Source organism: Mastomys coucha, unplaced genomic scaffold, assembly GCF_008632895.1.
Source record: "Mastomys coucha isolate ucsf_1 unplaced genomic scaffold, UCSF_Mcou_1 pScaffold15, whole genome shotgun sequence".
Taxonomy (NCBI): Eukaryota; Metazoa; Chordata; class Mammalia; order Rodentia; family Muridae; genus Mastomys; species Mastomys coucha.
This window is the reverse complement of record NW_022196897.1, coordinates 123089493-123114005: the sequence shown is the minus strand read 5'-3', so window position 1 is coordinate 123114005 and position 24513 is coordinate 123089493. Positions and strand designations below refer to the sequence as shown.

General features: G+C 40.4%; 1 long non-coding RNA gene across 1 annotated transcript in view; it reads right to left on the bottom strand.

The window, feature by feature from the left end:
• The window catches only part of LOC116092383, a 34670-nt gene extending 10828 nt beyond the window's left edge, over positions 1–23842 (bottom strand). Inside the window, exon 1 of the long non-coding RNA XR_004119237.1 lies at positions 23793–23842. This is a non-coding gene — a long non-coding RNA (uncharacterized LOC116092383). The remainder of the gene's footprint in view (positions 1–23792) is intronic.
• Between the last annotated feature and the right edge of the window lie 671 nt (positions 23843–24513).

Below are 24513 nucleotides of genomic sequence, written 5' to 3'. Positions count from 1 at the left end.
AAAAAAAAAAAAGAAGAAGAAGGACCCTTTACCTGATGACCTCATATGTTAAGCCCAAAGTCCATGGCCCAAAGCAACAGAACTCCCAAGGCCACCAATAGGGAGGAGAAGTCATAAATGATGTTTGCCTTAAACTACCACGATTTGTAATAGACAGCTGGTGTATTAGGCAGAACTATTATATCAATAGATAATGGGTGGATGTGACTAGTAGTCTACAGAAGTAGCTCTCTGTAGAATGGGTAGTTTCAGAGATTTAATCAAGGAGGAGAATGCTACTAATCATTCCGAGGAAGATTTTAAAGAGGTTTTTTTTTTTTTTTTTCCTGACATGGATTCAGCCATTCCAGTTTACCCATCACACCTTGGCTGTCTTAGCTTTCTCCTCACTTTCTTTTAGAGTCCCTTTCCTTATTTTGTTCAAGATCCCTCCCCCCACCCCCCACCCCATTTCTGAGGGAATGAGAGCAGCTGTGCATTCGTGGTTCAGGCCTCTGTGAGAACTCTGGGCTCCTCAGTTTAACACTTTTCTCTGCTCCAGGTCTGCCAAGTCAACCTTCAAAGCTTCATGTGAACTCTGGGAACCCAGATTCTTTGATCCTTGGGGCACAAGTGCTTATTAGGCTGGGGAGTCTCCTTGATTCTAACAAAGCAAAGTGATTTTGCTATTACTGTAGTCTTAGACACTGCTACTGTACCGAATGAAACTCTGATGAGAAAGGGAAGCATCTTCATCCATAGGTTTCTACTCTAGCCCTGTAAATGCCCTTCTGGTACTCAGGCTCCTGGATACAGAGCCTCAGGATTCCCAACTTCCTGTCTCTCACCAAAGCCAATACAGCTTTTCCCAGGGACTGGGGAGTCAAGTTTGAAAGGGTCAATCCCTGGAATTCCTTGTGCTAACAATAGGGAGACAACCACCCTTGTCTGCTAATTGGCACAGGAAATGAGCAAAGTTGACTATGTGGGTCTCTTGTGATTAGAAACCTTTTAAAACAACAAGCTTAGTTGAATTTGTCTTAGCAGGGCTGTGGGAGTGGGTCTAGAAACCTGAGAGCTACCTGGGTAATTTAATGAAAACCTTAGGGGTCTTTTGATTTTGTAAAATAAGAAAAGTCAAACCAAACATGGGGAAATTTTTCCTAAATATTAGAGACTCCGAAGTCTTCCTCAGATTTTAACCTACTTTTGTATCCTGGTGTAACAAATGCTTCAGAATGCAGCCCATGCAGTTTACATTCCCACCCATGCCTACTATGTCTTTCTGCTGTAAAAGATCTGAGAACCTCACAGTCTTCTTTCTCCCCTCCTCTCCCTCTTCCTCTCCCCTCCCCTTCCTCCTCTCCTCTTCCAACACTCTCCCCTCCTCTTATTTTTATCTTTCCCCCATCCTTTTCCTTCTCCTCCTCCTCCTCCTCCTCCTCCTCCTCCTCCTCCTCCTCCTCCTCCTCCTCCTCCTCCTCCTCCTCCTCTTTCTCCTCCTCTTCTTCTCCTCCTCCTCTTCCCCCTTTTCCTTCTTCCCCCACCCCCTTCTACTGCCTCTGCCTGTGGTAGATATTTATTTTTAAGGATTTTTCCTTAGGTTTCAAAACCATCAAAGTCCTTAAAAATAAAATAATTAGGAAAGTAGGTTTGTTTAAGGGGGAGCTAAAGAGAGATTCAAAACTTTTTAGCCTCAGAAAATGAAAAGAACACACACACACACACACACACACACACACACACACACACACGCATATCACCCACCTTTTGCCACTTTCAGTAGAACCGTCTGACACTTTTGCTTATAAAGCAATTCATTTATATTTTGTTGGTGTTTTGTTTTGTTGTTGTTGTTGTTGTAATACAATGCTTGACTCAGTCCTGGACACAGAATAAGCACTTAATACATATTTGCTGATGTGAGTTGAAGGCCTGAGCTATTTCCTACAGATTAAGCAATTTTGACACCATAATCCCTAAATAATTCCCAGGAAGTGCCTTAAACAATAGTTTCTGTTGCAGTCACATTAGAGCTTCTGATTCCTGTCTTTTGCTGTTTGTTTCTGGTTCATATGTCAAGCCTCTGACTGCCTCTTGATTCACACTGAGAGGAAAGTGGGTGAAAACTCTAGGGCAGCAAGCCAGGTTGTTCTTCAGATCTCAGAAACTCAACTCCAAAGCCAAGAGCCTTTTTCCCACTGAGACACTAATATAATGATTATGGCTTGCAAACATTTAGAAAGAGGTGATAAAATATAATAAGAAAAGATAAAAGTGTTTTTATTAGAAATTGAACATCTCTAGTTCCAAGGCCCACTCTCTGCATGGGGAAATTAGAGTGGAATATTATAGGAGCAATGGGAATGGTTACTGAACTGTGAAAAGCATTTGGTACAAAAAGAGGGACTTAATTCCTCCGATGCTATCAGTGAGGGGCTTATTAGGTTCTGCAAAGCCAGTGGCAGTGATCAGCAAATGTATTTCAAAATGTTCTTCCCCTTAATGTCAGATGGCCATCACTGCTCCTCCAGCTTGTGGATTAGTACCCTCACTGCCCCCAAGAGCATGATGGGGGAATTAAAGAGACCAATTAAAGACTGAGGATATGACCCCCATACTAGAGTGGCCCAGCACTGTAAACACACACACACACACACACACACACACACACACACACACACACCACAAATGGAGTCAAGATTTTTAAAAAGTAATTAATTCACTTAAATTCCCAAATGAATTACCCACACACCTCCAACTTTCTGTATTTATCAGCTGCATATATTAGCACCTTGAGTTCTTCAAGGTAATAAAAATTATGTATAAGTCAGGACTCATTAACTCTAATAGAAGACTGATAACCCCTGAAATATTAATGGTATATATAAATACACCTATTATTTTCCCTTACCTTTCTGAAGACATGATTTGATAGAACTTAAGAAACTATTTCAGACTGGTATGTTGGCATACACTTGTAACTCCCACACTTAGGAAACATAGGCAGGGAGATTGCAACAAGGCCAGCCCATTCATCTAATTAATTCCAGATCATCAGGGCTACATAGCCAGACATTGCCTCAAATCAAGATTGGGCATCATCAACCATAACATATAAACCAAAATGAAAAAAGTTATGAAACAAGAAATGAAATTATTTTATTAAACAGAAGCACGGGGGAATCACTACGTTTGATTTTGAGACAAGGAAACCATTTTTAAATGGATAAGCTAAAACTGATTCAAATATCATGTCAAGGAATTAAAGAAAAATTTCTTTCCAACTGTTTCATTTGATAAGCTGCCAAATGGTGTTTAGTGTGGCAACTAAAATGCAAATCCAGTCTGTAGGTTTAAAATTATAACTTGTTCTGAGAATTTGCAATTTGAGCAATCCAGAAAGGCCACTAGGATCCGAAAGAAAAGGATTTACACCTAGCATTACAACCAGGCTGAGAATGTGCCTTCCTGGATGCTCTTGCTTGCTAAGGGAATCTGAAGGATTCCTTTCTAGCTTCCGATCTGTGCACTGTTCACCAACAGCATGGTTCTGAGATATATGCCCCACTGCTGACCACTCCATCATTGCTGTTCACTGGAGTTGACATAGAGAACATCCTTAACAGGGACACGTGTCTCCAGTCTTCTTAAAATCTTAAGAGTGCATGTGCTTGCATTCAGGCTTAGCATCCCAGATCTGCTTCCACTAAGGTTTCCACACTCTTCCAAGGTTGCACAGCCCTGCCCAGAAGCACCTCAGGCAGCACCCTGTCTCCAAAGCCTGGGAGGAGGAAAGAGGTGAACTGATAAGAGTCACTGGCATTCAGGAGAGAGGAAAAGAGGAGAGAAAAGAGCCGGAGCCACCCTATACTGCACCCGCAGTTGAGTCTAGAATTTCACTTTGGCCTCTTTCTTATTAGACAGGCTAAGCTGGCATCCAGGGGCTATCGACTGTCAACATAGCAGCCAGCCAAACAATTGACAAAGCCATCCCTTGAGAATGTTGAGTGAACTGACGAAAGTGCCGTCAAAGGAGTTAATGTGCGAGCTGGCACCCAGTGCCAGGCACAGCGTGAGAACCACTTACTCGTAATTGTCCCTCCTAGTGTCCCCAGCTCTGTCAAACACTGCCCCAGGCTTGCCTTTCAGCACAGGAACTGATCTCTTTTCGGTGACTGAAATGTACACGCACCCTAAGGCCCCACTAGCCCAGGGTGGGGAGTTCAGGTGGGAAAGGCTACTGTCTCTAGCAAGCCCTCACAGGCTCAGTTTCCAAATCCCCTGGGTCGAGCATTCCCTGCCTGAGGTTTCTTGGGAACACAGGGAGGTGTTTATATGCAGCCGTGACCCAGACAGGGTTTGAGGTTCACAAACTCCTTCTGCAGGATTCATCTGGACAGGGGACTACTCTGTCTCAAAGGCCCACACTGTACTGACCGAAACAGGCAAGGCCCAAAAGGAGGGAATCTGTGATCTAGCACAGCACACTGTGCTGGAGGGAGGAAATATGGTCCAGGCCAGTACATCGGAGCTGGCAGAACTGGCTGAGGGCAGATGTGAATCATTTCTCTAAAGGACATCATTATAATTACACAGGTCAGAAAAGTGTGATTTGAAATAATAGAAATAAATAGGAAAAAACCCTGAACTGTCTGTGACAGGTGATTTTATTTACTTTACAAACATAAGGTGTGCCTTCTCACATGTGAATTGAAGCCTAGACTACAGAATCATCTCACACTTGGAAAGTCTTATCAGTTCATCACTGTCCGAAATTTTCATCACATAGTATAATGAAAAATTAGTGTTGAAAGTATACTTTGGCAAAGTGTCGGGGTGGGACAGACAGAAGTGATATAGGACCAAACACATACAACGACACACCATCAGGGAGTTATTTTAGAACATGTACACAAATCTTAGATCATGGTCACAAAACACAATCATAGGGCATAAATATGCAAATGAAAAAAGACATAAATCTCAACTCTGGCTTTGAGAATACGCCTTCACAGTGGAGAGTGCTTGCAGCTCTGCCAGAAGACCTGAGTCTAGATTTGATGGCTCACCCATCTCAGCTCACAACTTCCTGCAAACCAGCTCCAGGGGCTCAGGAGCCTCCTGAATTCTGCACCCAACCACCCATCCACACATATACAGTATAATATATGTATACACAAAAACTAAAACAAAAGCAAAGCTTTAAAATAAACAAATACATCTAGAATGAAAATTTAACATCAACTAAATCCATTTCTAATTAAAAAAAAAAACAAAATAAATTTTCAATGTTATACTCTTTGTCCTGACAATTTTTTAAAGGTACCATTGCATTATAAACAATATATGAAATACAGACTGTGTATATACATATAAATATACATATATATATATATGCATATATATATTCATACATACATATTTATACTATTCTATATATGTTATGATATATATGCTATTAGATTGATAGATTGTAGATAGATGATCTATAACTCTCTCAATGGGAATAAATTCAAATGGGAATCAATTTGATGGTACTAGTTAAAAGAGTTTGAAAAAGCATTTGTGTATCTTAGCCTCATAATCTTATGAACATGGGTCTCCTCGGAACCCTCTAGTCCTGGGCAGTGGGTAGTATGAGAGTCTCCAGGAGGAGACTCTGTTTTATCATGGACCACTCGATGATAGACCTTGGCCTTTCCCTATGGGACACCCAGCATGTAACTCAGGAGCCCATGTTTTACCTCTAGAACAATGGTCCCTAGTCTATGAGTCGCAACTCCTTTGGCAATCCTTACACAGGGATCACCTAAGACCATCAGAAAAGATAGATATATACATTAAAATTCATAACAGAAGCAAAATTACAGTTATAAGGTAACAATGAAATAATTTTATGGTGGTGGGTCACCACAACATGAGAAACTGTATTAAAGGGTCACAGCATTAGGAAGGTTGAGAATCACTGCTCTAGAGAAATCTAAACTGCAAGGAGGAACAGTTAGTGTCCTTAACCCTCCTTAGATTTTGCCTAACGTCAGTCTACTTATCTATCATCTCAGAGTATAAAATCTCTGGATCTTCTTGATAAATCAAATTCTAGATTCCTTATACACTGGTTTGCATATGCATCTGAAAACATCAGGGAAATAGAAAATGTCCGAATTCTACTAAAACCCCTTTTGTGTTCTATTTCTGTTTTCAAAAGTCTTAATGAAGCATCATTTTTGCAATTATGAGACTCATAGTCAAAATTAGTTAACAATATGATTAGATCTATAAGTTGTGTTTAGAAAATACTTAAGGTAGCTGTTTTATATATTTCAAAAGTCTCTCCCAGATGACATTTGAGCAGATGCCATTTTAAGAAGGATAAGGGCAATATTTATTAATTAATATATGGTAATCAAAATATTTGTTGAAACATGTTTGAAATGCCATCAGGGCTCCCACTGCTGCCCCACCTCCACACACCCCAATTCGTGTGAAAGACATTTAAGACTTTATCTGACAAACCAGTTGTCTTCTAGATGAGGAAATCAACGAGAACTATCCTCAATACAATATTCTCGATACATTGCCATCCTGTAGGGTATCCATCCCCCTACAAACATCTTCACCTTCTGCAGCAGTGTGAGTCAGCTGGCCTGAAGACAATTTTGTTAGAAACAATCACAAAGAAGTTGTTGGATTTTTGCTTGAGTACACACCAACAAAGGTAATCTCTGGCACACATTGAACAATCTCCACTCCTCCACTTTGACCTGGGACTTTCCAGGTTTGAGCACTGAAAGTCCTGCACCCTGGGAATCCCCATAGTCTAGAGTCACCGTGTATCCCGAGGGCCTGTCTTTCGATAAGTTAATCCCCTTATCTATGACTGCATAGCAAACTACCCAAAAGTGAAAGGACTCAACAATAGACATTTTACAGAGTCTAGGGACTGTAGTCAGGCACTCAAGTAATGATTTTCTGATAGACTATCTGCTCTGTGTGACACTACTCATACATTAGTAAGCAACTAAACTTACTAAGAAGTTCCATCCCATGCCAGACAACAGAGAAATTGGAAGGCTGAGTTTAGCTTATACTGTGTCTGGGTTTGGGTCTCCCTAGGTCTTCTCTTTAGCACGGTCATTAGATTCTTCACCTGCCAGGTAGAGGCATGGAAAATGAGATTTATGATAGTCTGCAGACAGGTCTCTGAAGCTGCCAGTTTCCTACCACATGGGCCTGCAACAGTGTCTCTTTGACCACAGTCAGAGTCTACCCAGATAAAAGAGGACAGGGACGAAGGCTACATTTCTCAGAGAAAGAAGGGTCAACATTCTGAGACTAATTTTAAATTGTCACACAGGTACTCAGTGTTGATATAGTAATCTCAGCCACAGGTTAGTTTGGCCAACTGGGTCTTATTTTTCACGTTGTTCTGAGGAAAAAAACAAGGCTCAGAGGGTTTAAGTTGTTTTTATTAGGGTCCCACAACTAATGATGGAGGTAAACATTGCTTGTTTGTGATATGTTGCTCACGCCACATTGACCATAGAGACACATACATTTCCTGGCATATGTATTTGCACTGGAAAGCAGTGGTGTATTGAACCCATGGATATATTATGCTCAGGGAAGAGCACAGTGAATCAAGACTCTCTGACATATGCTATGGCAAAAAATGTGGCAGACTTTTCTGACAAAGACTTTATTTACTCATCTGCCAAAACACACCACTGCAGACATAGTGGTACAAGGTCATCTCGATCTTATAAAGGGTTAGGTGACTTGTGGCTGAGCAGTTCTTGCAGCCCTAGAAGGCTTGGCTGATGGAGGTGACAATCACTCTTGTGCCTATGTGGACTTCCTCATTTAGGTAGAGGATGATGATTCTGAGATGGCTATTTACCAGCAGCTGAATGATACTTACTATCTTAGGGTTTTACTGCAGTGAACAGACACCATGACCAAAGCAAGTCTTATAAAGGATACATATATTTGGGGCTGGCTTACAGGTTCAGAGGTTCAGTCCATTATCATCAAGGTAGGCAGGCACAGTGGACTGGCTTCATTTCCTGTTAGCAGCTCTCCTTGGCAGGTATCCCATGGTTCTGGCATCTTTAACATCTGTAATTTTGCTATTGTATGGATCTTAATGTAAATATTTGATATGCAGAATATCAAATTTGATATGTGACCTTTTTGGGTCACATATCAGAGCAGGTAGGTAGTCTATCAGAAAATCATTACTCGAATGTCACAGACTGAGAACCACTGTTCTATACCATTTAAATTTCCAACTCATGTTTCAGATTTTCCAGTCTAGTGGGACTAAAGTGAGGTGTCAAACCTGGATATTACATTCTAAAACTTGTATCCTCACAAATGACAACTTAGTAACTTCTTTAAAGCACACACTATTCCTCACAATATTGATTGAAGTAAAAACAGTTCAATTCTGGCATACAGGATAATGAAGGCCAAATTTGCCTTGATTATAAACATAAAATGCCTCTATACACTAAAGACCTACTCAGTAACAGAAATCCATGAAGATTTTGAACAAAAGAAGAACATTTAATAGTCTTGTTAAGATAAAACTTTAAACAACAGTACATAGATTCAGCAAGAGAAATAATAAATGCAGGTATCAGCTGACAGAGGGTTAATATCTAAAGTATATAAAGAACTTAAGAAGGTAGACAACAACAAACCAAAATAAACAAATCAAAAATGAAGTACAGAGCTAAACAAAATTCTCAACAGCAGAATCTCCAATGACCTAGAAACACTTGTAGATAGGTTCAACATCCTTAGTCATCAGGGAAATTCAAATCAAAACAACCCTGAATTTCCACCTTACGCCAGTCAGAATGGTTAAGATAAAAAACTCAACCAACAGCATATACTGTTGAGGATGTGGAGCAAGGGGAACACTTCTCCATTGCTGGTGGGAGTGCAAAATTTATACAACCACTTTGGAAATCAATTTGGCAGTTTCTCAGAAAACTGGTAATAACTCTACCTCAAGATCCAACTATACCACTTCTGGGCATATACACAAAAATACCTCACTATACAAGGGCACCTGCTCAACTATGTTAATAGCAGCTTTATTCATAATAGAAACTGAGAACAACCTAGATGTCCTTACAACTGAAGGACGTTTCTGAAATGTGGTTTGTTTACACAATGGAATACTATTTAGCTATTAAAAACAAGGACATCATGAATTTTGCAGACAAATGGGCAGAACTTGAGAATATCATCCTAAGTAAGGTAACACACAGCTAGGAAAACGTGTATGGTATATACGCACTTATAAGTGGAGAGTAGCCATAAAGTACAGGATAACCATGCTACAATCAACAGACCCAAATTACCCTTATTCTGAGTAATAAGGAGGGCTGAAGGGAGGAAGCATGAATCTTAGAAGAGGAAATTAATAGTCATCTGAGGTGGATGAAGAAAGGTAATTGGAGAGGAGGTTAACAGGGATGTCAATCAGGTGTGGGGGGAAAGGGGGTGAGAATGGAAATGGGGGCATCTCTGTAACTAGAGGCTTCAGATGGAAGGGGATACCAAGCATGTATGGGGGTGACCCTAACTTAGATTTCTACCAGAAGGGGATATAGAGTCTTAACTGGCCACCTACTGTGTAGCCAGGCAGAATTTGCAGGGGAGGAAGGGGACATCAATCTACCCACAAAACCTGGGTTTCAACCCCAAATTTGTTTTGCCTACAAGATATGCAGGGATAAAGATGGAGCTAAGACTGAAGGAACAACTAACCAATGAGTACCCTAACTTGAAACCCCATTGCATGTGAGAGAGCTAACCACTGACACTATTAAGGGCACTCCTCTATGCTTGCAGACACAAACCTAGCATAATTGTCTCCTGAGAGGCTTCATCCAGCAGTGGATGGAGGCAGATGCAGACACCCACAGCCAAGCATCAGGTAGAGCCCAGGGAGTTTTATGAAAGAGTGAGGAACAAAAGAAGTGAACATCTCAGAGGAGTCAAGGAAACCACAAGAAGACCCACAGAGTCAACTAACCTGGGACCCTGAAGGATCACAGAGCCTGGACCATTAACCAGATAACATACAGGAGCTGAACCTAGACCTCCTACACATTTATAGCAAATGTGCCGCTGCTTGGTGTTTGTGGAACCTCTAACAAGTGGAATAGGGTTGTTTCAGACTCTGTTCCCTGCCATTGGATCCCCTTCCCTCCTACCTGGAGTGCCTGGATGGGTCTCAGTAGGAGAGAATGTGCCTAGACCTGCTTGGACTAGATGCCCCAGGGTGGGGTGGTATCCAAGGCGAGGAGCTCGCCCCCTCTTCAAGGAGAAGAGGATGGGGTAATGAAGGGCAGATATTATAAGGGTGAGACTAGGAAGAGAGAAGTGAGAGGGGCTGTGTTTGGGACATAAAATGAATTTTTAAAAGAGAAGATGTAGGTAAATCTTGAGATAGCATTCTAGGAACAAATTCATAAAAATCATGTCAAGATGATGATTGTGACATTGAGGTACTACTTCAAGAAGTCATTTGGGACGAATTAGGGAAAGAATATATGGGATGCTTGCTCACTCCTGGGCAGTGTCTTCACATATGCACTATTATTTCATGGGTACCCTGAATTATATAGATGCTCAGATGTTGGGAAATGAATAAAGCTAGAGACAGCATCGGTAACAGCAGCAAAGCAAGGCAAAGAGAGATGAAAACCAAGCAATATCATGTGAAACCCTTGGTCTGGAATTCAGAAAAATTAAAGGTTTAATCTTTCTCTGAGATCATTTACATTGGAGCTTAGTAAGCCACTTTACCATAAATTCCTGCCCTCCATTTCCATCTCTTCCCAAAGGGAAATCTCTGAAGAACAAGGCTTGTTAAGGTTAAAAGCAAGACCAAATGTAGGGTATTGATTTCTAAAAACAGCTTTGGCTATTAGTACTAACCATGCCAATGCACTTACAAGATCGGAAAATCTGAAATGGGACTTACCAGAATTCTTTTCATTAATTCCCTCGTAGTGCCAACTCTTAGATTAATTAGAAACCGGGTTTTCCCTGGTGTCTTTTTTCAAATCTAAATGATGATTCAATAGCCCTACCTTAAGAGAACTGATGTGAAAAAAAATTTCTCTGGGTATATATATTTTTGTACAAAGATACTCAGAAGTAGATGTCTTCAATGTAGTCTTATAACAAGGTGCTCATGTGCTGGTGAGCTAGAAGCTACCTGAGATGGGCAGAAGATTCACCCCAGAGTAGAAAACAATGAACGCTGAAGAGGACTGTTTCCTGGAGGCTCTTTGGTTGGGAGCCATTACCTGTGCTTGAGTGGATGCCTGCATCTCTGATGGCCGTTTCATTTTCATACGGTTTTCTCATTATCAGGCTAATAGTGAAAGAGCACACATGTAGGCCCTTCATTTTTGCTCAGATTCATGGGGTATTCTTTACTGCTCTTCCCATAAACTCTGACAGTTTCTCCTGAAGGTACTAACTTTCCTTTTTTTTTTTTTTTATAACCCTACTAAGTTCAATACCTTTTCTTTGATGTACCATAATAGATGTCGATTCTAAATTTACCTTGTGGTTAGTTCTTACTACTTAATTCTTTCTACATACCAAATCCTTTACACAGTAGTTCCTTATATGTTCTACATGTCACATAACTAAGAGTATCATTTCTAATGGGTTTCAAAGCCTGTGGCTGTATCACTGAGCTAACACTGCTACTCATTGCTACCTCTGGTTGTGTGTGCAGGGCAGAGCCCCTTTAATCCCACTTGAAAAGAGAGATAGCCCTTTATTCTAGCTAATAATATGGAGCAGAATAGAAGACATGGAGGTAAAGAGAAGAGAATGCCAACATGAGCATGCTTAATGGTTAATTGAAATTTGTCTTCCAAGACTAAATAAATTATAGTGGATTGAGACTGGGATTTGATCACATTTTAGATTGATTATACCAATGAGGATAAACACCTCCAATCCAGCTATCTCTAGTGCATACATTTAGAGACTATCTTCTCTGTAGGTGTTGCCATGATTGCCTGAGAATTCCATGTAGTACAGATGTCACTAGAAGTGAAAGTCTCCATCAATATTCAATCTGACTGACTCATAAAAATGGGATCTAGTACACGGAAATGATTAATCACTGAGTTTTAAGGAAGGGCTGCCTTCACAACTGAGATTCATGGTATCTCATTTAAGAAGTTATCATGTGATGCATCTTGCTGTGGAATTAAAGTTAAAAGCAGACAACAAAACCAGATAAAAATGTATTCCCCCAAAGTATCCTTCTATTTCTTTAGGAAGCCATTCTGGGCCCCTAGTCTCACCAATGGACTTCTAAGCTAGGACTGATTATAGAGACTGGTATGGGCAGAGAGGTTGGATATTGGGAAAAGGCCTTGACAATGGCTGTGATCTAATGGCATGGATGTATAAAACTGCAGAAATGTGTGTAGACATTAATGTTCAGAAGTTGGAATATGGCCCTGTCTTATGGTTAAGTACCTCATTCTACACACTCATTCTAGGGTGTCAAATTCTAGTGACATTCAAGTTGATTTCCCTGGACTGATTCAATGTGCTTGCTCTTTCCCCACATTGTATTGTATTGACTCTGTGCCTTGTCAATAATTAATTTGACAATTTGTCAATAACCTAAACCAATTAATTTGAGGGAACAAATTAATCACAGCATCTGCATTTGTACATTTTCTGAATGTTTTAGATTGTCAAGCAATTCTATAGAGTCTTCCCTATTATGACAGGAGTACACATTTCAACTTCTACTTTCTATAATATACTACATCTTCAATATTGATGGTTGTGGCTGGTGGGAATAGATATAATAACAAAGCAGTGATAAATTTCTTGTTGTGGTATACTTCCTCTAAGTCACACATACAGAACTGAATTCCAGATATGTTGCATATATATGGTCTGCATGCATATATGCATACATAAAACACACATATACATATGCATGATATCACACATTTGCAGCTTTAGATGCACACATATACAAACACTTTCCCTTTAAAAAAGCCTCTAAAACCAAACATGTTTGTCTCTAACTTGTACACAATCTCAGAAACAAAGTGCTAAAGTTCATATTTTAACTCATTTTTATAACTGTGTTAATTCCTTTAACATGTTCATATATTGCTTAATTGTTCTGGAGAACAAATCAAAACTTTGCATGTACTTTTATCAACTTCTAGTATGTGTAAGAAAATTACAAATTGTGGACATTTCTGTAAAGGGGAGGGTAATTAATTTGAGGAAAATGAAACGACAATATAATTTACATGTAGAGTAGTTGAGAAAATATTTAGAATATTTAAAATATTTCTCTTACATTTGCCTCATAAGAAACTAACATGAGAACCTGTCAGGCAGGTGGTTGTTGGAAAACAAACAAACAAACAAAACAATTTCATTTTAGAAAAAAAAAACTCTTCTAGAAATTTCTAATCTTCAATTCATTTTTCTACCATTCATATTAGTCATGCAGCTGTCATGCATGTCATTCTTTATGTAGGGACCACTTGCTTAACAAGGAACCTATCTTAGTTTTAAAGAAATTAGTTGAATATCTTAGGTGGTCAAGAGTTCATTGCCCCAAAATGTAACATATCCCATTTTAGTAATATATCTAAATTAGTATACTAGTATAATATCCCCCAAGCTGGTTCCTCATTATTTCCATCCAGTCATTCTGGAAGAAAAACAGATAAGAAATTATCCCTTCCAGAATACTCCTCATGGTGCCATCGCAGTTCCCCTTTGTTTTGCCTGCCTCAGAATCAACAGTGTCTCTTTTTTTTTGGTTGCAGCTACCCATCTAATCCTCCTCAGCCATCCCACTGAAGACAGAAATCCCAGAACCATCCCAGAGCCCTAGAAGAGCTTTTCTTTCTGTGATCTGGACACTTCTTTTAACCAAGGGCAACAGTCTGGTGATAAGGAACCAAAACACCCTATGTTCATCTCTCCCAAAATGCCTGACATTCTTACCCAGCACAATGACACATAACTGAATTCTCCAAACTTAAGAAGTGGAGGCACAAAACCGAAGAGATGGAAAACATCTCAAGCTAATAATAAGACTAATCAAAGAAAAAACTGTTTAATAGTCTCATTGCTCATGCATCTTTTATGAATGTTATTCATTTGACTATAAGCTTGATAGATGTTCCTGCTGTAGAGTTTGTTACATAGCAGCTATATTGTAAAATATTATTACAAAAACATTGTTGAAATAGAGAAAGGCTCTTTATTTGCATCAGAGGTTTGTTTGAGTCTACTCCTAAAAGTCAACATATAAAGTTCACAAGGTCACATTCTTAATGCACAGTCACATTGGAACTATTGAGAACATCCAGTGGTTGAAGACTCAAGTAACACAGTAATAATCTCTAAAGAATTTTTAATCCAGTATACAATTTAAATTCCCTTATATTTTGATTAAGTTAGAATCTCACCTCCTTTAGGATGCTTCATTTCCTTGCCCTCTGGGCTACGTTTTCTATGCTGTGAGAGAAATGATCCCAAAGCCTTGCTTGTCCACACCCTTTCATCGTCCAGAAACAGGTTCTAGGGATCTGCTTATTGACATTTTTATTTTGTCTCTTCAAAATCTACAGGCCATTTGGGCTTTATGGTGTCATCAAAACCACATATTTTCCTCTGGAAACTTGATGTAATGACCATTACTTTGTGTGATATATAAATCTAAACCTAACAGAAATATAGTGAGGAGGAAGAGACACTGGCCTGTCTAAGAGAACAGACCAATAGGAAAGTGTCTTGTACTAAGGCTCACCAGGGATGGCTCTGTATGGTTTGCCTTAACTCAGTCTCCATAACTCATGAGAGAAGCCAGAATAGTACTATGTTTTACAGATGCAAAAACAAGGTAAAATGAATCTAACTACTTACTTTAGGTGCACAAATAACAGTGGGTGAAGGTGGGAGTCAATTTCCTAGTGTCTACAATGGGAGAGGCTGTGTTTTCTTTTATCATAATGAAAGACATATATGTATACACATATGTATATATACATATATGTTAATATAGAGATATAATCCCTCTTTGTAGAACAGACAGTCATAGAATTTGCTCTGTTCTCCAAGCTATACTTCGAGTTATTACATTATACAGTCACAATTTGGCTGGAACTTGTGATTTTCCTGCCTCTGGATTCCAAGAGTGTGTCACTATTTCCATTTGTGTTCCTCAATAAGGCTACTTTGATATCTGCTGAGATCCTTCCCAGCATTCTCAGAACTTATCTTGTTTTATTGATAAATACAGTCTCAGTCACTACACCTAGAAGGAAACCTCCCTATGAGGCGGCCTTCCTAGGCCTTCTAATAGAGAGCCATAGTGATGATGGCTTAGCAATGTTTAGCAGTTGAGAGTTGCGATGATGCTTGTCCCTCTGCCATCTGAGTCTTTTTTCCAAAGTTTTCAATTAGAATCTTTCATCTGCTAAGTGTTATTTTTTTTATAACAAGAGCAACAATCACAGTGTCTGAAAGGATCCTAGCTACCTTTTCTAGCTATGTACTTTATAATAGGTAAAATACTTCTGGTTTCAGAGAGACTAAAGGCACAGTGTGAATTTGCCTCACTATTTGTTCTTGGCCAACCACCTTGACACTGTCAGAAGAAAAGTCTCCCAACGGTGTTAGAATACCTTCAACAATTCTTGGTCACTTGCTACTCGGTCTAACAATAAAAAGGCTTCATGCTGAGAATCTTTTGCATACAGTCTTATTCATTCTAATAGAATAGACTCAGAGAGGCCCTAAACTAGTATTAAGTCTACTTGAAAATATAAAAGATTGATCCTACCTGTTGGGCCCCTGGCAAGGCCATCAGTCATGAGGTCTGCCCTATCCATTCTGTACTCATCTTCTAGTCCACACACACCTGTAACCTACAATCTCAGATCTGCACTCCACTCCCCAGAGGCCTGCTACCACCTGGGACAAATAGTCCCAGAGACTTGCTACTCTTAGGGACTACCAGACCAGCCAACACCAGAGTCAACCAGATAGCTAAAGTGAATCACAAAAATACAATAAAAAATTTCATGCAATGTGGTACTGTCAGAATCCAGCTTTCCTACTACAGCAAGCCCAGATATCCTAACACACCTGAAGAGCAAGACAATGGCTTTAAATCTCATCTGATGAAGATGACAGAGGCCTTAAAGAAGAAATCAATAAATCCCTTAAAGAAATACAAGAAAATACTATCAAACAGGTAGAAGCCTTTAAAGAGGAGACAAATCAATCCCTTAAAGAAATAAAGAAAAATATAATCAAACAGGTGAGGGAAATGAATAAAACTGTTAAATAGTAATAAGACCTGAAAATGAAAATAGAAGCAATAAAGACAACACAAATGAAGGCAATCCTGGAGATGGGATACCTAGTAAAGAGGACAGGAACAATTGATGCAAGATCACCAAGAGAATACAACAGAAAGAAGAATCTCAGGCTTAGGAGATACAATAGAAGAAGTTGATACATCAGTCAAAAATATCAAATCTAAAAAATTTATAATACAAAACACCCAGGAAATATGGGACAGTATAAAAAGATCAAACCTAAGAATAATAGGAATAAGAGCAGGATATTCCTAGTCCAAATACCTAGAAAATATTTTCCACAAAATTATAGAAGAAAACTTCCTTAATGTAAGAACTGAGTAAACAGAGACATCTCAGAAAAATACCCGGAGGTCAGGAATTTCCATTGAGCTTAATGAGATAAGCTCAGGAACTTTGGGAAGGTGGTAAAACTCTCAGGGAGGGAGAAGTTAATTAACATTCCTCAGACCACAGGGTGAGAACCAACCTGCAGGTAGGGTAGACCTATGGCCACCTTCAGACAAGGGAAGTCCTTGCCAACTCATTCCCTGAAGACCAATCAGTTTAAAAAGTCACACTGTTTTGTCAATCACATTGTATCTAATGGCTGCTGCCCAGAAAATTGTATAAAAGCTCACTGAACAAGTTGTGTGTGGTCACTACCTCTCCTTAGGGTCTGGAATGGCCCCAGTGCACTGGAACATTAAAAATCCTCTTCCTTTTTGCATCGATCAGGCTCCACATGATTCACTCAGGGGGTCTCTGGTAAGCTAAGGCTCAACAGGGTCTTACATTAACCTAAAGAAAGAGATGGATATAATATAAAAAACCTGTACTCCACAAAACCAGAAAACCTAAATTAATTGGATGATTTTCTAGAGAGATACCATTTACCAAAGTTAAATCAACATCAGGTAAACTATCTAAATGGTCCTATAACACTTAAAGAAATAGAAGCAGTCATTAAAATCTTCCAACCAAAAAACAAAACAAAATAAAAAATCAAAATAAACAAACAAACAAACAAAAACCAAGAGCCAGATTGTTTTAGCACTGAATTCTACCAATATTTCAAAGAAGAGTTAATACCAATACTCTTCAAACTATTTAACAAAATAGAAACAGAAGGAATACTGCCAAACTCATTCTATGAGGCCACAGTCACCCTGATACCTAAATCACAAAGACTCAACAAAGAAAGAGAAATTCAGATAAATTTCTCTTATGAACATCAATACAAAAATACTCAATAAAACATTTGCAAACCGAATCCAAGAACACATCAAAAAACATTCACTTGGTCTTTACCCCAAAGATGCAAAGATGATTTATTACATAAAAATCCATCAAGTTAGTCCACCATAAAAACAAACTGAAAGAAAAAAAATTACATGATCATCTCCTTAGATGCTGAAAAAGCCTTTGACAAAATCCAAAACCCCTTCATGTTAAAAGTTTTGGAGAGATCAGGGATACAAGGCATATCCCTAAACATAACAAAAGCAATATACAGCAAGCCAGTAAACCAATATAAAATTAAATGGAGAGAAACTTAAAGTACTACCACTAAAGTTAGTGGCAAGACAAGGCTGCCAACTCTCTATTCATTATAGTACTTGAAGTTCTACCTAGAGCAGTAAAACAACAAAAGTTCAAAGGGATTCAATTTGGAAAGGAAGAAATCAAATATCACTATTTATGGATCATAATAGTATACATAAGCACCCCCAAAATTCTACCAGAGAACTCCTAGAGCTAATAAACACCTTCAGCAAAGTGGCTGGATGCAAAATTAAATCAAAGAAATCAGTTGCTGTCTGTGGCCTGAATTACTCACTACCTGACCCTCCCTGCCGTCGGGGGTTGGACTTGAGGTGGCACAGAGTCAATGACACAAACTCAGGGAGCAGGTGGGAAATGTCACAGCAAGCTCATTTACAACACTATTGTAAGCTCCTTTAATACCTTCTACCTACACCCTATTTGTCCCAAGAAAGTATCTCTTCTAAACAGTTCCTGATTGGCTGGCATTGTCTGTGCCAGCAATCTTTGGTCTGTCAAGCAGTCCTCAATTAGGTCCTCCTTCAGAAGATGGCTTTGTACCTGAGAGACCACAGTCATTCCTCCTACAATCAACAGCACTTGTTTATACAAATAATAAATGGGCTATGAAAGAAATTAAGGAAACAACACAATTTACTATAGCCACAAGTAGCATAAAATACCTTGCTGTGTTCTAACCAAGCAAGTGAAAGATCTGTATGACAGGGACTTCATGTCCCTGGAGAAAGAAATTGAAGAATATATCAGAATATGGAAAGATCTCCCATTCTCATGGATGGGTAGGATTAACAGTGAAAATGGTCATCTAACCAAAAGGAATTTACAGATTTAATTCAATTCCCATCAAAATTCCAACACAACTTTTTACAGACCTTGAAAGAGCAATTCTCAACTTCATACATAAGAACAAATAAATAACAACAACAAAAACAAGCAAGCCAAAACAATCCTGAACCACAAAGGAATTTTGGGAGGAATCACTATCCCTGACCTCAAGCTGTACTATAGAACAATAGTAATAAAAACTGCATGGCATTGGTACAAAAATAGAAAGATTGATCAATTGAATCAAATTGAAGACCCAGAAGTTTACCCAAACACAAATGGACATTTGATTTTTAACAAAGAAACCAAAACTATACAATGAAAAAAAGAAAGGATCTCCAACAAATGGTGGTAGTCTAGCTGGATGTCTATATGGAGAAGAATGCAAATAGATCCATATTTATTACCCTGCACAAAACTCAAGTGCAAGTGTATCAATGACCTCAACATAAAACCAGATACACTAAATCTAATAGAAGAGAAAGTGGGTAACAGTCTTGAATGTATAGGTACAGGAGACAGTTTCCTGAACAGTACAGCAATGGTTCATTCTCTAAAATCAATAATTGATAATAGAACCTCATGAAACTGAAAAGCTTCTGTAAGACAAAGGACACTTTCAATAGCACAAAATGTCAGCTTACAAATTGGGAAAAGATCTACACTAACTCTATTTCTGACAAAGGGCTAATATTCAAAATATATGAAGAACTCAAGAAGTTAGGCACCAAAAAAATGAATAATCCAATTTTAAAAATGGGGTAAAGAGATAAAAAGAGGATTCTCAACAGAGGAATCTCAATTGTCTGAGAAGAACCTAAAGATATGTTCAACATCCTTAGTCATCAGTGAAGTGAAAGTCAAAGTGACCCCGAGATTTGAGCGTATACAAATCCGAAAATTCAAGCGATAGCAGATGCTGGCAAGGATGTGGAGCAAGGGACACACTCCTCCATTGCTGATAGGAGTGCAAACCTGTACAATCATTCTGAAAATTAATCTAGCAGTTTCTTAGAAAATTAGAAACAGTTCTACTTGAAGACCCAGATAGACCATTCTTAGGTATATACCCAAAAGATGTATCAAACCCTATACTCAAAAGGACACATGCTCCACTATGTTCATAGCAGCTTTATTCATAATATTCAGAAACTTGAAACAACCCAGATGTCCCTCAACTGAAGAATGGATACAGAATACAATAGAATGCTATTCAGCTATTAAGACCAAGGACATCATGAATTTTGCAGGCAAATGGTTAAAACTAAAAAATATCATTCTGAGAGAGGTAACCTAGACCCAAGGACATGCATGGCATGTATCCACTGACAAGTGGATACTAGCCATAAAGTACAGGATACCCTCAGACACAACTACAGACCCAAAGATACTAAACAAGATGGAAGGCCCAAGTGAGGGTGGTTGAATCTCACTTAGAAGGGGGATTAAACACCTCATAAAAAGAGAATGGAGGGAGGGAACTGGGTGGGATCACAGATGGGAAGGGTGTAGGGAAGGGGATGAGGGGATCAGGATCAGGTGTGGGGAGAGACAGAAGAAAGGACCATAGGCCAAGAGAATGAATGGAAATATGTAGCTAGCAGGGGTGGGGGATGGAGGACATTTCTAGGATGTGTTAGCAACCAGGGATGGTGGATGCTCCCAGGAGTCAATGCAGGTGACCTTAGCTGGGGCACATAGCAGTGGAAATATGGAACCTAAAGAGTAGCCAGGTATGATCTCCAAGGATAAGACACCAACCCACCCACAAAACTTTTGACCCAAAATTTGTCCTGTCTAAAGGAAATGTAGGGACAAAGATGGAGTAGAGACTTAGGGAATGGCCACCAATAACTGGTCCAGTGTGAGACCCATCACATGGACAAGCACCAATTCCTGACTGTTAGCATCAGAGCATCCAAAGCCTGTGGCCAAGCATAGGTGGGTCCACAGACCTGTTGCCAGGGCAACAGCTACCATATTCCCAGAATCCATTGGGCTCACCTCCCACCTTTTCCTGCAGCTACTACTACGTCAGACCCCATATATATATATATATATATGTATATATGTATATGTATATATATATATATATATATGGGGAACATTCCTCCATCTCTCTCTCTCTCTCCCTCCTCTCTTTCTGTGCTACTGCCCCCTCTCTCCCTCTCAATTAAACCTCTTACACGTGCAACTGCTTGTGCCAAGTGTGTGGTATGTTCTGACACAACCCACCATTCTAACACATCATTTGGTGTTGTGACTCGGATTTGGCAGTTCTCGAGTTAGCACCCGCTGTGCTGCCCTGAAGCAGAGCGGGCAGAGGTCACGACCACGTGGATCAGTTGCAGCACTGGCAACCGTGGCTGCCGTGAATAAGCAAGTTCTGGACCCCCTCATCTGGTGGCTACGATAATCACAGGCTTTCACCACGGAAGCTGCAGCTGCCCACTGAAGACACCACCACCAAGTTGAAGCTGGAGCTGGAGCTGCCCTACACACCAAAGGACATAGCAACTTCTACCACATGAGCAGTGCCCTGCTTGGTCTATCACATGAGGCTAGCCTCTGCTCAGGTCCACACCTACCCATTCAGTTTCACGTTTTCCATTTACCAGTCTGCTATAATTCTTGCACAGATACCAGCATACTAATTAAGTAGGATCAGTAAAGGGGAGGACCTCCAGCTTCCCAGATACGGCCTGGCCAGCCTTCTCTGGGAACCACGGGATTTACAGTCAAGCCTCCCAGTTGACATATGTCTTAGGACTTCTGCCATTGATTGCCCCTCTCTCAAAAGTAACTCTCATTCCCAATTTTTCTGGGCTTTTACAGCCGTAAAATCCTTGGATCCAGGGTGGGTTGCTTTCCACAGTAGGCCTCCAGGGTCTGCTGGGTAGCCACTAGGGGGTTCTTGTGATGACTTGAACCATTAGCTTTGGCTGTTACTTCTTGGTTCTTGGACTGTACCCTGATACAAATAGTCCAACTACTCACCAATGGGTGTCAGAATGTCTTTGACCATACCTCCAGGCACCCCACTGGGATGTCTCCTGGAAAATCTCAAATCTTTAAAGCTAACGCCTGACTTGAAGGCATCAAAATTAATATATCTCTGCAATAAGATCTGGATTAAATATCAACTAGATGGGAGTTCAAAATGGCTACTTAATGGCACCCTAGATCCAACTATTTTAAGAAATCTTAATACATACTGCCAGCAAACTGGTAAATGGAAGGAGGTTCCCTATGTCCAAGTATTTATCTGTCTCTGTTCCAATCCCTCCTTGTGCTCTTCCTGTTCCCCAAAGCAACTTCTCTTAGTCATGAAATCTACACAACCTCCGCTAGATGATGCTACAATGCTAGATCCAGCTAATGAACCACCCCGGTTTTGCCCCAGACCTGTCTCCATGCTGCCAAAAACCCAAACTGCTGCCTCAGTTTCTCTTCCTCACCAGGATGCTCCAGAGCCTGCTAGCTCTGCATCTCCAGACCCCTCACCTTCTTCTGTGCCAGCTGTGGGCTGCTCCAAATGCCCCACATTGGCAGCTACCTTCACTCCTCATGTCACCCGCTCTAAGGTTACAGCCAAACCTCAAAGTCCTTCCTCCCCAGAGACTCCTGACACAGTAATGGTCCTACCTCTAAGGGAAGTTGCTGGAGTAGATGGTCTTGTCAGAGTACATGTTCTGTTCTCACTTAGTGAACTTTCCCAAATAGAAAACGGGCTGGGGTCCTATACTTCTAACTCTTCCAAGTTTATTAAAGAGTTCCAGTATATCACTCAATCTTACAGCTTGACTTTCCATGATGTTCATATGATTCTTACAAAGATTCTTACTTCCTAAGGAACACAGATGAGTCTGGGAAGAGGCAAGAGTGCATGCAGATGGAATTCACCAAACAGACGGCGCATACCCAATTGGCTCTGAGACAGTGCTAGACCAGGATCCCTGGTGGAATTAAAATTCTGCAGGGACAGGTTCATTACATGCCTTCTGGCTGGTCTTAGAAAAGCGGTCCTAAAGCCAGTAAATTTTGAAAAACTCCAAGAGGTTGTCCAGGACAAGCAGGAGAATCCATCTCAATTTTTAGAACGCCTTACGAAGGCTTTATTGCAGCATACCAATCTAGACCCTGAAAACCCAGAAGGTAAGCAACTTCTGATGACCTACTTCTTTTCCCAGAGCTACCCAACATAAGAACTAAACTTAAAAAACTGGAGAGGGGACCCCTAACTCCACAGGCAGAAGTCTTAGCGCTGGCCTTCAAAGTGTACCATGGGAGAGATGATAGAATCCGCAAACAAAAATACCATATGCTGGCAAAGGCTGTCCAACCAGCCCCAGCCACTACCCTGGACTCATGGTCTCCTAAGACTCAGAGACCATCAGGTACCTGCTACAAATGTGGTAAAAAGGTCACTGGGCAAAAGCCTGCCCTAACTTCTGCAAGCCAAGAGGGCCATGCCCTAGGTGCCATCAAGAGGGACATTGGGCTGTTGATTGCCCTCATATGACACAGAACAAAGGGATATCACTCCCAGATAACCCTCCAACTGATCTCCTAGGTTTGGCTATGGCGACTGAGGAGGCCTGAGCTCCCCTGACCTGACCACTGCCATCACTAGCAGGGAGCCCCGGGTAATTATTGTGGTATATGGGCGGTTCACCTCCTTCCTCTTGGACATTGGATCCACTTACTCAGTCCTGACAGAGTTTTGGGGACCCACTTCTCCTTCTGGTTCTCCTATTGTCAGGGTAGGAGGACAGCCTTCCTTCCCTCTCCAGACCCCACCACTTAGTTGCATTTTTAGGGGTATACCACTCACCCATTCCTTTTTGGTAGTGCCAACATGTTCTGTCCCCTTATTGGGAAAGGATCTTCTAGCTAGGCTGGGAACCTCTATTTCCTTTGCTCCTCACATTTACCTAAACCCAGGCTTGCCAGTAGTTCATCTGCTCCTTTTCCTAGCCAGACAACCTACTAACACTACCATGTTATTTAATTTACCAGCTTCTCAGGTAGATCCGTGAATAAGCAAGTTCTCGGCCCCCTCATCTGGAGTCTGGAATTCCAGAACCCTTCTGTTGCTAAACACCATTCTCCTGTTGTCATCCAGTTACTGGACTCTACCAGGTACATAACCCAAGCTCAATACCCTCTCTCTCTCCAGAGCCTCAGGGGACTTTAAGCCTATTATTTCCAACCTCTTGAGAAAAAAACTCCTTCATCCCACCTCTTCTCCCTTTAACACCTATACTAGCAGTTAAGAAGCCTAATTGTAACTATCTCCTGGTTCAAGACCTCAGGCACATTAATTCTGCAGTAGTTCCTCTCCATCCTGTTGTGGCTAATCCTTACACACTTCTTTCCACTTTCCCCTTAGGGACTTCCCATTTCTCAGTCTTAGTTCTCAAGGATGCATTCTTCTCTAACCCTCTAGATACCCAGTCACAAAACATATTTGCCTTTACCTGGACAGATCCTGACACCCACTTTTCTACTTAACTTACCTGGACTATTCTACCTCAGGGATTCCGGGATAGCCCACATCTATTTGGTCAAGCCTTGGCTTCTGACTTACTCTCCTTGTCTCTCCCTAAATCTAAGATTATACTTTATGTAGATGATGTACTTCTCTGTAGCCCCTCCCTAAAAATTAGCCAAGCTGACACCTCTACTCTTCTAAATTTCCTCGCCAGTCGAGGCTACAGGGTCTCACCTTCTAAAG